The 17,182-nt window shown below is 41.0% G+C and overlaps 1 non-coding gene across 1 annotated transcript; it reads left to right on the forward strand.

Annotated features, from left to right (window-relative positions):
* The first annotated feature begins 9,571 nt into the window (after positions 1-9,571).
* Positions 9,572-9,653, forward strand: Trnas-cga (transfer RNA serine (anticodon CGA)). The gene has a single exon. It is a non-coding gene; the product is annotated as a tRNA-Ser (tRNA).
* Positions 9,654-17,182: the final 7,529 nt, after the last annotated feature.

The following is a 17,182-nucleotide window of genomic DNA, read 5'->3' on the forward strand; positions in this document are numbered from 1 at the left end:
AATGTACAGTACACAGTTGTGTTGAGTTTTGCATCTCTTCGTGTCATTGCTTTCTGAGAAGAATTAATTCTGTGTCGTTCACATTGCACTTGTGGTCCTGCGCGGCCGCTCCTGCCCGAGGTTCGACTCTGCCCTCGGGCATGGGTGTGTGTGTGTGTTGTTCTTAGCGTAAGTTAGTTTAAGTAGTGTGTAAGTCTAGGGACCAAGGACCTCAGCAGTTTGATCCCTTAGGAGTTCACACAAATTTGAACTTATTGTCCCTACTCTATTGCATAAATCTGAAATACAGCAACTTCAAACAAAACTTTATTTAACATTTTATACTTATTTGGATGCATACATTATGCTGACAAAGTGTGTACAGTTACTTTTGAATCACCCTGTATATGCCCTAGATACTCTAATGATTGATAATAAATTTGCTTCATTAATACCCACGGAAATAAGAAGGCGGCAGAAGCTTGGAAACCGACCTCACATACACAGAAGGAACCGCAATTCACCACATAAAACGGATCCCAACCTCATAAACCTACATTCCAACAGAGGTGCCACCTACAAGCCATACTACTGTGACCCCATTCCAGAAGTCCAGCATGATGTCCATCCTTTCTCCTATCACTGAGCCCATCTCTACTCTAAGCCTCTCTCTCTCTCTCCCCCCCCCCCCCTCACTCTCTGCACTCCTAGTCTACAGGCTTCCTAAAATATGTAAACCCAACGATGCAGGATGTGCCACTTTGATTGGATACCGTGCCCCCATAGAGAGAATCTTTGCCCTTATGGACAAACACTTTCACCTTATTACTCATAACCTACCCTGCTATATAAATGACACAAACCATTTCCTCCACAAACTCTTCACTGTCCCTGTCCCTTTTCCACGCAGCACCTGTCAATGTCAATGCCGTCTCCATCCACACCGACATTCACATTGCCCGTGGTCTTGCCGCCATTGAACACTACCTTACCCAGTGGCTTATAGCCATCCAGAATCTCAAATTCCTCACATGGTTCAGATACACTGATGACATCATCATGATCTGACAGGGTGAGGTCATCCTATTAACATTCCTCCAGAACCTCAATACCTTTTCCCCCTTCACTCCATCTGGTGCTCTGCAGACCAGTGAGCCACCTTCCTTGATGTCAACCTCCACTTTACAGATGGTTCCATCAGTTCTCCATCCATATAAAACTTATGAAGCACCAACAATACCTCCATTTTGAGAGTTGCCACCCCTTCCACTGCAAGAAATCCCTTCCATACAGCCTAGCCACCTGTGGTCGTCACATCAGCATTGATGAGGAATCCTCTCCAAATACACTAGAGAGCTCACTGACGCCTTTGCAGACCAAAACTATCCTCCTCAGTTTGTACAGAAAACGATCTCCCACGCCTTGTGTTACCTACTACACACACTGACTAGCCACAAAGGAGTGCCCCTTGTGAATCTGTACGTGCCACTACTGGACCAACTGAGTCTCATTCTTCACCAGAGTTTCGACTACTGCTTGCTGTGCCCTGAAATGAGAAATGTCCCCCCACCCCTTCCACAGTGGTATTGTGCTGCTCACCTACCCTATACAATACCCTTGTCCATTCCTATGCCATCCTATTTACCCATGGCCCATATATATAAGATCCAACTGCAACACCTGTCCCATACATCCTCCCACGACCACCAGCTAAAGTCCTGTCACAAGCATTTCCCACCCCATCAATGGCAGCACAGCCTGTGAAAGCACACATGTGCTCTACCATCTTGGTGGCAGTCACTGTCCAGAATTCTCCATGGGCACAACCAGTAACAAGCTGGCTATCCACACATATGACCACTGTCAAACTGTGGCCCTATAGTTGGCCGGACCGCCAGTTACCGAGCATGCTGTCCGACACGGTGTGCTTGACTTTAGTGATTGCTTCACAGTTCCTGTTCCCACCACTACCAGCTTTCCTGAATTGGTTAGGTAGGAACTTTGCCTGTAACATATACTATGTTCCCATAATCCCCATGGGATAATTGTTCACTAGTCCTTGTCCCCTCCATGCCTCTATCCCCTTCCCTACTCCCATCCCAGTGTGACGCTTCCCTTCTGCATCCTCCCCCCCCCCCCCAGCTTACTTGTACACTCCTTCTCCCTTCTGTCCTCTCCACCCCCCACGCCCCCTCACTCAGCACAACTAATTTTCTTGATATTGCACCTAGCAGCCCATCACCCTGATCATGCCCTACTCAAATGCAGCATTATAGCATCTTCCTGTACCCACACTTCTACCCTGATATACCTCTCCCTCCCACCACATGCCTCTTCTGTATCCCCATTACCACCTCAGCCAAGATCACTACTATTGCATTGGGACCACAGTGCACGGAGATGACAGTGGTCATGTGTGGATGAGATGTGCACATATGAATGTGTGTGTTTCTTCATCTGATTAATGATTTTGTCCAAAAACTGAATATTATCCAAAAAACTACTTTTAAATGCGCCTATCTGCTCTTCAGTGCCTCCTCTATGTGGTGAGTAGCAATCTGTCTCTATTCATATTATCATTCCATTCTAAATTTTCCATTCTGATTGTACAAGAATGGCTACAAAATAACGGGACCGATGCTGTCATATTACAAAGTACACATGCACCAAAGATGAAGGACAAACAGCTGTGAAATGTGAAACCTTCTCAGTAAAATGTGGCATCTCTAGTGTCTGTAGACAAATCAGTGTACTCATCGCCTTCATTTGCATAAGAGCTGTTATTTTTATTTTTTTGCCGGAAGAATAAGTGTAATAATAGAACAATGATTTGCGGAGTTTCACATGAAACTTGGAAAAACTGCTACTGAAATCTATCTTTCACTAAAAGAATTGTATCATCAAAACTGTTTACCATGCACATCAGTTTTTAAGTGGTGCAAGCCTTTCCAAGATGACCGTGAAGACACTGAATACGACTCACATCCGGGACACCCTTCAACATCAAAAAACAGATGAAAATATCGAAAAGGCAGGTAATCTGATTTGGTCTTACTGTTGGTTGAGTATTTTATTGGTTGCTGAAACTGCAGAATTTGACAAAGAATGTGTAAGACAAATTTTACACAAGTAGTTCAATGTGAGAAAAGTGTGTGCAAAACTGGTGTCAAAAATTCTTAAGGTCGAATGAAAAGACACTCGTGAAAATGTTTGCACTGACATTTTATCGCTGAATATGATCCTAATTTCTTGGAAAGAGTGATGACATGTGATGAATCTTGGTTTTTCACTTAAGATCCAGAAACTAAGTGCTGGTTCATGCAGTGGAAGAGCCCAACCTCACCGAGAGTGAGAAAAACTCAAATGAGGAAATCAAGAGTCAAAGCAATATTCATAGAACCACATACCTTCACTGCGTTTCTGAAGGTCAAACTATTACTCAAAATTACTACCTTAAGGTTCTTGCTCAACTCCGTGAGGGTATAAAAAAAGAGACTGAAATTATGGTAGAAAATGTCATGGGTTCCACATCAAGACAATGCAATGGCTCATACCGCATTATCTGTTAAGAAGTATCTAGCGAAGTACACCATCCCATTGTTATACCACCCACCTTGTTCGTCTGACCTAGCAGTATGTTATTTTCATCTATTCCCTTACGGTCAAATCTGTGTTAAAAGGAATAAGATTTCAGTCCGCCGAAGCAGTGAAAGAAAAAGCGTAATATCAAGGAGCTCACAAAGGAAGACATCCAGCACTGTTTCCATCAATGGAAAATTCACTTCAAGCATTGTTGGGGTACAGATGGGAAGTACACTGAGAGTGACAATAACTAAATACGTATGTTTTTTAAGTAAAATATTTTACACCAATAGTACCATTCAACATAAAAGTTTTCTGGGTATGGTACCGCATTACAAAGTATAAAACTACTCCCGCTGGAGAAAACCAATGTTTCGGCCACTGTTGCAGTGGTCTTCTTCTGGGTCTACTGGTGCATTCCAGCTATGCAGTGTTCGTTATATTTTCTTGTTACTGTTCACTGTGCATGCCATTAAGTCATAATTTTAAAAAGATAGTTCGTTCCATTGGTCACTTCAGGAAGGAGAGGGAACTTTATTGCACTGGAGGGAGAGCGTAACCTCTGTTGTCTATTGGCTCTTGTGTTGTGTGCCAAGGTTGGTGGTCACCACCGAATGAGAAGTTGGCTGCTCTTTATCAAATGCTGGATGTCGGCCACGGCGGCGGCAGTTACTCACCGGTAGTGCTCGTGCCTTGCGTTGACAATGTGGTCTGTTGGGCTCTGACTGATTGCTGGTAGCCAAGATGGGGCACTCCGAGTCCATCCTCTCTATTCATATTATTAGGTTGCTTAAGTATTTCAATGGTGTCTCTGATTTTGTGTTTCGTCATAACCGGCTCTTGGCCAACGCACAGGCTTCGCTGAATTTTATTTTTTTTTCAGTCTTGCTGATGTTCTACCAATGCAGATTTGTTGTGTAGCCCCAGTCAAATATAGTGCTCGTGTTCCCGAATGCGGGTTGAAATTGGCCTGCCAGTCTCGGTGATCTACATCTACACGATTACTCTGCAATTCACATTTAAGTGCTTGGCAGAGGGTTCATCAAACCACAATCATACTATCTCTCTACCATTCCACTCCCGAACAGCGCGCGGGAAAAATGAACACCTAAACCTTTCTGTTCGAGCTCTGATTTCTCTTATTTTATTTTGATGATCATTCCTACCTATGTAGGTTGGGCTCAACAAAATATTTTCGCATTCGAAAGAGAAAGTTGGTGACTGAAATTTCGTAAATAGATCTCGCTGCGACGAAAAATGACTTCCATCCCAACTTGCGTATCATATCTGCCACACTCTTTCCCCTATTACGCGATAATACAAAACGAGCTGCCCTGTTTTGCACCCTTTCGATGTCCTCCATCAATCCCACCTGGTAAGGATCCCACACCGCGCAGCAATATTCTAACAGAGGGCGAACGAGTGTAGTGTAAGCTGTCTCTTTAGTGGACTTGTTGCATCTTCTAAGTGTCCTGCCAATGAAACGCAACCTTTGGCTCGTCTTCCCTACAATATTATCTATGTGGTCTTTCCAACTGAAGTTGTTCGTAATTTTAACACCCAGGGTATACCTCTCCGCAATCGCATTCCACCTTGTACACGCCTGCAGTGTGTAATGCATCCATCTTGTCCTTATCGGAATGTAGCACGTCCTGGATCCTGCGACCACTATAGAAGACAGGCTGCACCTCAACCCGGCGAAGGTGTTTGCCTGTTTGGTTAGTAACATTTTTCACATAAGGTAAGCGCACTGTTGGCTGCACTTTGTCTATTTCTTGCTTACTCGTGTTCATCGACAAGGCTGTGTGGATCGACTTATGGCTGTAGCCATTGGCTAGAAACATTGTGTTTAGCCTTTTAAGCTCAGGTGTTATGTTTTGAGCATCACTTAGGCGCTGTGCACATATTGCCAAAGTACAGATGACCAAGTTGTTCTGTGCTGGGTGGTGGTGGGATTGGGCGTACAGATTCCTGTCTGTATGTGTAGGCTTGCAATATAGTCTGTGCCCCGGTGTGCCCTCTGTTGTCCTGTATACTTTGCATCCTTCAGGTGCACGTCCCACCAGACATATGCAAGCTGGCTGAGTTTTGCCCGACTTTAACATACTTCAAATGGCAACGAAACTACTATGAGCAGACAGACGGCATAGCAATGGGTCTCCCCTATCTCCGCTGTCAGCCGACCTATTCATGAAAGCCTCTGAAGCAACAGCCCTCGGTTCAACTTCTTTATGCCCACGTTGCTGGTTCAGATATGTGGACGACACATTCGCTATACGGCCTCATGGTGAAACGGAGCTACACAAGTTTCACGAATATTTGAACAACGTACAGTAGAAGATACAGTTCACGCTTGAAGTATGCAGGAATGGTGCAATTCCATTTCTAGATGTCGAAGTATACAGGACAGTGGAGGGCACACTGGGGCACAGAGTATATAGCACGCCGACACATAGAGCCAGGTATCTGCATGCCCAATCCTACCACCACCCAAAGCAGAAGAACTCGGTCATCTGTTCTTTGGCAATCTGTGCGCAGCGCCTAAGTGATGCTCAAAACATAACACCTGAGCTAAAAAGGCTACAGCCATAAGTCGATCCACACAGCCTTGTCGATGAACACTTGTAGGCAAGAAATAGACAAACTGCAGCCAATAGTGCACTTGCCTTACATGAAAAATATTACTGACGGAAGACATCTTTGCCAGATTGGGGTGCAGCCTGTCTTCTATAATGGTTGCAGGGTCCAAGACATGCTAGGCTCCACTAAGGGCAAGATGGATGCATTACACACTGCAGGCGTGTACAAGGTGGAATGCGAATGTGGAGAGGCATACATCGGCGACACTGCCAGGCCGATACCGACGCGCATGCGGGAACACGAGCGCTATATTCATCTGGGGCAACAAACAAATCTACAGTGGCAGAACATCAGCAAGACTGTGGAAAAGAAATAAAATTCAGCAAAGCCTGTGTGTTGGCCAAGCAGCCAGTTACGATGAAACACAAAATCAGAGGGGCCACTGAAATACTTAAACATCCTAATAAAATGAATAGAGAGGATGGACTCGGCTTGCCCCATCTTGGCTGCCAGCACTTGCCCCATCTCGGCTGCCAGCAATCAGAGCCCTGTTTCAGGGTCTTCAGCATTACAGTGTCATAACCAATGTTTTATTTATTTATTTGGTTCAGTAAATCATTTCAATACATTTTTGTACATAACACAATATATAGTTATAGTAGTTTATAAAGGAGACTACATGTTCAACACAATCCAAGTAAATAATACAATAAAGTGACATAATACATAATGATATAATTAAAAATATTTGGTAAATAAGATTTACTTATTATGATGCTCCAGAAATCCAGAGACAGAATAGAAGCACTGGTTAACTTGTTTCAACTTTACTTTAAATGTAGTTAATGTCAGTATGCATTTTGAGAAAGAAGGCATTTGGTTATATAGCAGCTTCACTATGATCTGCTCCTCTGTTGCATGAATTTGTATTTATTACGCTTAGGTGCAAGTTAAATTTCTGCCAAGTTTCATATGAATAAAAATCATAATTACAGACACACCATTGAAGGGTATATAAATGATTAGAGATGAATTAGTGTTGTTTGTGTTTAGTACTGTCACTAGGCCTGGTGGGGTATATAACGGGCACGAACAATCTGATGTTGAGTGATCACTGTGGAAGACACGGAGTTGCCATCTGTTCAAGTGAAATAATGTTATCAGCACCCAAAAAGAGTTTGAAACAAGCCTCATTGTGGATCTCCATTTAGCCAGCTGATCAAGCCATAATGATTTGTGGAGCCTTCCAATGCGACAGTGGCCAGTTGTCAGACTGCACAGGAACGTGAGGGTACGCGTACTCGTCGTCGAGGTTGCTGTCGACCACATCTGACCCCCACAGAGGGGAATCACTGAGCCCATTGTAACCCCTTCACATCTGCATCTGCCATCCGAGAACAACTAATGAACTCTGGGCAATATTCTGTGTCATTCCACACCACTGATTGGAGACGAGCAGCTCCTCGACAAGGAAGTTACCGACCCAAGCATAGGCTGCTGTTAACACCGCAGCACTGATACCTGTGTTTGGAGTGGAGCTGTGACTGGAAAATACAGACTGCCAACGAATGACAATACATCAAGTTCACGACAAAGTGCAGTTTTGCACTACCTCCGACGAGTCGGCGGTGAGTAGGGTAGAGACTTGGGGAGATGTCCCATTCTCCCAGTGTCTTGCGGAGGCACAGTGGTGTCAAAGTGTGGGGAGCCATCAGGTGGAACTTCACATCACGGCTAGTAGTGATTGAGGGAAATGTGACAGCACAATTCTACATCACAGACATCCTCTATCATCATCGCGTTACCCTTCGTGCGACCGTATAGTGGTGCCACTTTTCAACAGGACAATGGTTGTCCGCACGTGGCACGTGATGCTGATATACTCCCGTTGCCAGCAAGATCCCCTGATGTAACATGTGTAAGACCAGCTAAGATGTCAATTCCATTGCAGTGCCAGTATCCAGGATATGAAGGGCCAGTTACAGTACTTGTGGACCAGCTTGCCTCAAGAGAGTACGTAATAGCTTTATGACACCCTTCCAAACTGAACCAGTGCATATGTTCAGGCCGTAGAGCATGACATCGTCATAACAGGGCTCATAATGCCAAGTTCTTTTTAAACTTGGCTTGAATTAGTAATCATTGAAATAACATCACATAATTTCAGTTTTCTTCTCCTGTCGTGGATGCTCCTTTTTTTTTCTGTCAGGCATTCTGTGTATCTGACAACCGATTCAGAAACTGTCGCATATTACTTTGTACAAAATATGACCTCTTAAATATTTAATACACTTCTTCATTAACTATAGCTCTTTGATCAAGGCACTGCATCACTCTGTTCCCTTAATGATCTATTTGGAATGTCATCTATTTGGAATGTCATTTACTCATCCATCTTTAAGCATTTGCATGTAACTGATGCTAAATGAGGAATTTAAAACAGCTTTGATGATGGGCAAGTAATACACGGTTACATATTTTAATATATTACATACAAATTGATTGATTGATTATTAATAAATATTATATAATTATTAATAAATCAATAAATCATTTAATTCAGGTATATATAAAAAAAGAAACAGGTCTCTAAGTATATTGTTTAAAGCAAGGGCTACCGGTAAAAGTTATTTTGATTTTTGGAATTCTAGGCATGCACCTGATACACTTTTTCTGGGAAATAATTTCTAAACCCAGATGAATTATCCACTAAAAGAACGCCATTTTGATGGCAACAGAATAATGCGTTGTAGGAACTAAGCAACAGTATTTTACTACCACAAGCATGTTGTGTTTACTCACAAGATAAATAACGCGTGACATGTTTACACATATGCCCTTAGGCCTAAGGTACCGGTAGGCCTATATATTTCAAGTTAATTTCGAATCCATACTTATGTCACTAAGTATTACCGATGTGTACTCAAGTATCGAAATTGGATAAACTGAAAATAGTATTTACAGTTTTTTCATGATGAATACGGAGTGAATATTATTTTCGGAAAGGGGTAAGCATCAAGTAGGTCTATGTAGAAAATTCAGTTTAGCTGCACAACTCTGCTGTGAATGCTTATACGGCACTGATTCGGTACGACAGCAATACTTGACTTCCCGTAGCTTCTTTCTCGGGATGGACACTTACAGTATAGTACAAAAGGTGTCTGACAAAAATGTTTCTGAATGGTGATAATAACTCGCTGGAAAATTTTATCGCGACATCAGAGTTGAGTGTTTTCCATCCATTACATAACTAGGGCGCCTGTTCGTCAATACATCCGTTGTAGTAATTTTGTACAGTCTTTTAACAAAGCGTTCGATGAAATTACTAAGCATATTATTTTAGGCAAAATAATGATTACATTATCCTTCTTACAAGAAATCAATTGTCTACGACATTTAATACACTTCACTGAGACAAATATTTCCATCCGCTGCGGTGTCCGAGTGGTTAAGGAGTTGGACTCGAAATCCAATGGGCTTTGCCCGCACAGGTTCGAATCCTGTCCGCAGCGTAAAATTTTTATTTTCTCCATATGTTGCTCGGCAGACAAGTCTTCACTTGCGCTTCACAACAATATCAGTTCAAGAAATACAACATCAGAAACTGCAACACAAAAGAATCATGAGTAATCACAAAAACTCTGAATGGGACGCTGTCTTTTAACATGATTATAAATTGCAAGCAGATACAACACAATACTTTCAAATCCGCGGCAATTAAATAACGTATTTTCCAGTACAAGCAACATTACCGTATGCGAATGCCTTTAGTGTATAGGCTAAATAGTCAAAACATGGAAGGCTCTTACTTTCCTTATTTCACCTGTATGCATTTGGACGACACAGTACTAACAGCAACTGCTTTTTGTCTCCGTGGAATTGGTTATTAACTCTATGTGGACCAGTATTATGCATGAACCATACGACAGGTGTTACTTCCTGTCAAAAAAAGTTAACCCAACATAGGCCGAAAGCTCAAACTACTCACTTCAATAAACTGATGCCGCTCAATTCTGGCATTCATGAAAATAACTGCCTGATACAGATGACCAGCTATTGTAATAAATGCAAATATTCAAACTGGTTATTTGTTCAATTTATTTATTTCCATCTCTAAGCGTTTAGAGGGTCGTTATAATACTGAAAACTCTATGGTCTTTCATATTTCTCGATAAAAGAAACTTCTTAATCTTACATAAACATATTTCTTTGGAAAGTTACGTACAGGATATACAGCAGGCTACTTCAGCGAAAGAACAGTACGGTTATGTCTTTTGAATAGTTCTTTCAATTGCTAACGGGAACTTTTTGACACTGTATAACAATTCGTACAATGTGTTTAATTTTAAGCATTCCTATTAAGAACTGGCTATGTAGCGTTGGCATCTCAATTGATAATGCTTTTTACATGTATTAGAATATAAGGCTTATAATTTGTGTAATAATTATTATTTCTATAATCTATGTTGTTTAAACACTTGAACCTCATGTATCTGTTTATACATGATTTAGTTCGTAAGCCGCATGACCATTTAGAGATGGTTGTTACTGTAATAATCTGACACGTTCTACATCCTAGCGATACACGGATCTATGGAACACGAAAATAATAAATGTTACCAGACCACCGCCCATTTCGTTCACACGTTGCTCCCTTGCCGCCTGCCCAGAAAACTGCACAAGTGCACATTTACAGTCTACAGCAAAAGTAGTCAAACCCATCTTTTTAACAAACCTTCGGCCTTTGTGCTGCTGCAGCGTTGTTAACCCTTAATTCACGAGGGGTCGCGCGAAAATTTTTCGACTCGCACCAAAAACAGTTCTAGCAGAATGCTTCCCTGCTCCCCCTACCTTCCTTATACAGTCAACCCTACATTGTTTTGTTGTCGACACACATTATTGAGATGTGTTGTGGTCTCAGACCGCGACTCGTAAACGGCGTACTTGTTTTCTTCAGTAGAGTTCAAAATATATTCGCAGGAACATGTCAGTTGTAACGATCCTATGCTTGACGAATTTGTTTGTCGGTGGATGGATGAAGATGTCAGTGATGTAGATGAAGAGATGCACGAAAACGACGATTTTACAATAGCCAGTGACCAAACTTTTGCTAGCGAACAGGACGTCGATTCAGAGAAAGAACTTCAAAAACAGTTGTGGTGGGGACGTAGCTGTTTCTCCAAAGAAGTACTTAAAGTGTTGAAGAAAAATGAATATCCCAACACCGAATTTCAATTTTGCAGACTTTCTTTTTGTACTTGTCGAGCACAATTTGTATGTGCAAGTTTAAACACTGGAATTTAGTTTTACGTGAATATTTACTTGCCATAGAGATACTACAATGTTTCAGAATGTCAAATTTAGTTTTGTAACAGTTCGTTTATGTGTATTACTTTAAAAATCGCACAAATGTATGATTATTGTATGATAAAAAGTAAATTATTGCATGCATTATTTAGTGCTGTAAAATAAACAAGGACTATTTAAATGTCACTTTAATAATTGTAAAAATAATCGTTATATAACTTAAATTAAGTCTCAAATGATTTGTGCCGTAATTCTCGGGTTAAACACAAGAGTCCCACAAACACCACCTCATAGAATACGTTAAAAAAAGTCACGTCGTGAGTTAAGGGTAAAATTCTACTACTGTGTCTTTTGAATACTGCCAGCAGTAATATTTATGATATAAAGCTCGTATCGGTTGTACAGACAACCATTAGCTGTCTATACAGACCTACTAGCAAAGTCAAATAAATGCACTTAGATGCCTGTGCTCTGTAGATTTATTACGATAAAGTATTTCTAGTCTCTCGCTAAAAAAAAATGGTGCACACAGCCATCCCTAACGAGAGCAGTCCCACAGTGATCCATCGATCAGCACAAATAAGAGTCGCGCTCTACGAGCTTTTCACGGATGTACCGGTATCATTGGATATGTGTGTGCCACAAAGAAAAAACGTATCATTTGATTGATTTGTTGAGTCGCATATAGGGACAAGAGAAGGCTAAGATAAACCACTCGTAGTTTAGAAAAAAAAGCACAATTCTAATAAGGACATGCATGTAAAATTACGTGTTACGAGCAGATAATGAATACTTAAAGTTCTTGCAGAACACTCCACAATATTATTGTGCAGTGTTCTGACTTTCGGACATAAAAAATCATCTAAATGAATATTGGTGCCTGGGACGGCATCAGAACTTCACAGCGAAGTGACGATGTCGGCGTTCGAGGGTATGGAACTCCCACGTATTGCGACCATTAAACCGGAGTCTAATCGGCTTTAGACATGATTGAACCTACGTCATCATTCCATTTCATATTCCTATAGTGTTACACCGTGGTACTTATATGAGTTGTTCGATTCCAATAGTGACTCATTCACATTACAGTCATAAGATAATTTGCTTTTACGTTTTGTGAAGTGCAAAATTGTACATTTCTGAACATTTAGAGCAAGTTGCCAATCTCTGCACCATGCTGAAATTTTATCGAGATCAGACCGAATATTTATGCAGCTTCTCTCGGATAGTACTTCATTATAAGTCACTCTATCACCTGCAAAATGCCAGATTTTACCATTAATATTCTCTGCAAGGTCATTAATATACAACATGAACAGCAAGGATCCTAACACACTTCCCTGTTGCACACCCGAAGTTACTTCTACATCTGGCAATGACTCCCCATCCAAGATAACATGCTGCATCCTCTATCAAAAAGTCCTCAATCCAGTCACAAATTTCATTACCTGATTGCCTTAATCCATAGCTTTTAGTTTGACACGAGAGAAAAGTGCAACTTGGGTTTCTCGTGATCAATATTTTTCAAATCCATGCCGATTGGCATTGACGAGGTCATTCTATTCCAGATATTGGATAGTAGTTTTGTGGATCACTTCTACTACTCTTCTTGCAGAAGGGTGTGACCTGTGCCTTTTTTGAAGAACTGAGTGCTGTTTTTTTGTTTGAGGGATCAATTATAGATAATAGTTAGAAGAGGGACTAACTTAGCCACAAATCCAGTATAGAATCTGACAAGGATTCCATTGGGGCCTGGAGCTTTCTTCAGTTTTAACGATTTCAGCTGTTTCTCAACACCATTGATACTAATACTTATTTCATTCATCTTTTCAGTGGTATGAGGATTAAATTGGAGCAATTCTTTTGGGTTTTCCTTTGTAATGAAACATTTGAAAACAGAGTTAAGCATTTCAGCTTTTGCATTGTTACACTCAATTTCAGTTGCTGTGTCATTCACAAGGAACTGGACATTAACTTTTGTGCCACTAACAGCTTTACATACAACCAGAATTTCTTTGGTTTTTGTGAAAGATCTCTTGACAGTATTTTGCTACAGTAGTCATTGAAGGCATCACGCATTGCTCTCTTGACAGCCAAACGTGTTTCCTTCAGCATCTCTTTATCTACAGCCCTATGCGTTGTTTTACACATATTATGCAGTAATCTCTGTTTTTGACTCCACTTACTGTCCCACTGCAGCTGATAGCAGTCATCCCCTTCAATTTACATATATTCTTTTAAACTTCAGCCAGAGTTCCTGTATGTCATGTGCTGAAAGTTTCAAATTCCTCATTGAGATATGACACTACTGATTTTTTATCTAATTTACTGAACATAATACGTCTTTCTGCTAGTTTTAGTTGTCCTTTTTTCTTTGTTCTTGTCCTGGTAATAGTATTCTTCATTCTCACTTTCAGGAGAACTGTCGGTAAGGTGACTGTTAGAGTTATGTACAAAATAATCGTCAGTATCACTGCTGTTGTCACTTCGAGTACAAATCACCTCTGGTTTATTCTGTACCCTCATTTTATCAGTGCTCTTGACATCATGTACAGATTTCATTTGTTGCTCCCCAGGTGGGTTTTTCAGTCTCTTATATTGACCAGTAGTGGAACTAGAAGGCCACAATTTTTTTGTGTCAATGTGCTGCAGTTCCTGAACATCCTCCACTGAAACCTGGTGTTATAGCAAGGCACTTCTTATTCCTGGGCTGTGGTTTTGAACATTGGCAGACTGAATGTTTAGCACTGGGCTGTGAGGCCTCAGATCTCTTAAACTCCTCCAGAAATTCTTTTAAGCTGCCAGACCAAGATTCCTCATGTGCAGTCTCTTCATTTCCTTTTGGCACGTTTTTCAGAACCGTATCTTTATTCAAAGGCTTGGTCACAGTGGCCTCAAACCCTGCAGTCAGGTTTTGCTTAGAGGAACCATCTTTTTCTAATTCAATCAAACACTTCTTCAGCAGATGAGGGAAACAATCTTTTGGAATGGGTCTTCTGTTTATCAAGACCTCTTCTGAGGCCTAAAATATGCTGCATCGAGAGGCTGACACAGACAGGTGCTGTTTGGAGAAAGTAGAATAAAACAAATATTGTTCTCTTTGCACTCATTGACAACTGTCAAAGAAATGTGGCTGCTGAGATAATTACCAATTAGCATTGCAAGAGACACACTATCAACCTTCTTGAAGCATGGCAAGGCAACACTGCAAAATCAGTCCTCAAAAACATACACATTGAACCACTCATTCTTAGATTTGTTGTATCAACAGCCAGTAGGGCCCCCTTCAGTCCATTGAGTCATACAGGTGTTCAGATTTGTAACAAACATAGACTGGCAGAAGAAATCCAGAAGCTGAACCAATAAATATTAAGGACACACTAGACTTTGAGTGAACAGTTATTTGGTCTGGATGCTTACATCCCCTGTGAGTAATAATTTTTTTTTCCTGTGTGAGTCATCAGTCATGCTAGTTTCATCATCATTTACAATTGCACCTCGAGTAACGCCATCCAGTGATTTTCTAAATTTCTCAAAATTTTCTACAATCACGACTGCAGGGAGAACTGTTCTTGCTGGAGTTCCATTCTGGCACGAACACTGACAGAACTAATCAATATCTATGAAGGAATCCTCTGACCCACTCAATACCACACATTTCTTGCAAAACGGTTCTCTACAATGCATCTTTGATCTAAATACTCTTTCATAATGATACGAAAATCTAATTGGGTCAACAGAAACTCTCATTCAGTTGCTAGCATAACTCCCTCTGCAAGACATTTTTCATCCTCAGGTGTTAATACTATTGGTCAGCCAAATAAAAAACGATATTCCATCTACCTACCTATGTTATTACAGTGTAAAATGGTGTTTATATTTCATCCTGGGGTAACTTGAAATGCATAGGTATACTTGAAACAACTATTTTAAGTTGTCTCATATCTGTCATTAAAATTTAAAATCAAAAATAGATCAGAAAGATGGAGAGCTAATGAAAGTTTTGTTGCTATAGGCATTTTGACAATAAGTGAGGTTGGACACCTACACACAGTTTCATTAATTTTATTCTTCTGCATGTTGTCTACAGCAGAAGTTTAGAGAGGTATATTTTTTCAAGTTAAGAAATGTCTCTACGATCAAAATTGCTTAAAAATTACTTACTGTAGTAGATTATAACAAAATTATTTCAGAAATCACGTAGAAAACTTTCCTCGGCTGTCTGAATGCACAACAAATGAAATACATTGCAAATCAGCATTGCTAACCGTGTAGAAGCAAGGCCTGACACAAGGTGTTTCAAGGAACCTCACCATTTCAAGTTAGCCCATTTTACAGCACTGATTGAAAGTGTGACAATTGCAGCAAGTAAAAAAAGTATGCTTGTGCAGCTCAAAGTGGTGTTAAGGGTAAAAAAAATAGCATTACTTTGTTGTTCAAATTTGGCAATATTTTTTTTGCAACTACCACTGTGCCCCAGTGGCGTGATGCAGGTTATGTAAGCAGCTCCACAGCACTGGGGATGGATCCCAGACTCAGTTCTGCTGAGCTAGGGATGCTATCTGTGGGGCTGCGGAGCAAGTACTGCTTTCGGAAGGTTCAAAGTCAACTGGTGGGAGAGCAGAGATCGGTCACGTGGGGTGTGTGGGTTGGCCGGTGAGACACTGGCTGCAGCAGTGGATCACTCTCGTTTTCCAGTCCTCTTACCCTACGGACATGTCCGCCTGCTCCTCCCATTGAGGGCGAAATGCTCTCCTCCACTATGTGCGGTTCCTCTGCGGTCGTAGCAGACGATATCGTCTCAGTTATGTTGTGACTGGATTCGTGATCTCTTGTCAGAGAGGTCACAGTTCATAGTAACTGAGTTATTGAGTAAAATAGAAGTGATTTCTGGCATTCCCCAAGGTAGTGTTATAGGCCCTTTGCTGTTCCTTATCTCTATAAATGATTTAGGAGACAATCTGAGCAGCCATCTTAGGTTGTTTGCAGATGATGCTGTCATTTATCGACTAATAAAGTCATCAGGAGATCAAAACAAATAGCAGAATGATTCAGAACAGATATCTGTATGGTGAAAAAATTGGCAATTGACACGAAATAATGAAAAGTGTGAAGTCATCCACATGAGTGCTAAAAGGAATTTTGTGGGGAAGGCTAACCAAAGACTGCATTTTACTGGCAGGACACTTACAAAATGTAACAGATCAACCAAAGAGACTGCCTACACTACACTTGTCTGTCCTCTTTTAGAATACTGCTGCACGGTGTGGGGTTCTTACCAGATAGGACTGATGGAGTACATCGAGAAAGTTCAAGGAAAGGCAGCATGTTTTGTATTATTGTGAGATAGGGGAGAGAGTCTCACTGAAATGATACAGGATTTGGGATGGACATCATTAAAATAAAGGTATTTTGAATTGTGGCAGAACCTTCTCACAAAATTTCAATCACCAACTTTCTCCTCCAAATGTGAAAATATTTTGTTGATGCCAACCTACATAGGGAGAAATGATCATCATAATAAAGTAAGAGAAAGAAGAGCTCGCACGGAAAGGTACAGATGTTCATTTTTTCCGCACGCTGTACGGGATTGGAATAATAGTGTGTTGTTGTGAAGGTGGCTCGATGAACCCTCTGCCAGAAACTTAAATGTGATTTCCAGAGTATCCTTGAAGATGTAGATGTAGCCCATAGAACAGGTGGAGGTGAATAATTTTCCATTTTTAGGCAACTC

The sequence above is a fragment of the Schistocerca nitens genome, chromosome 10, assembly GCF_023898315.1.
Source record: "Schistocerca nitens isolate TAMUIC-IGC-003100 chromosome 10, iqSchNite1.1, whole genome shotgun sequence".
Lineage (NCBI taxonomy): Eukaryota > Metazoa > Arthropoda > Insecta > Orthoptera > Acrididae > Schistocerca > Schistocerca nitens.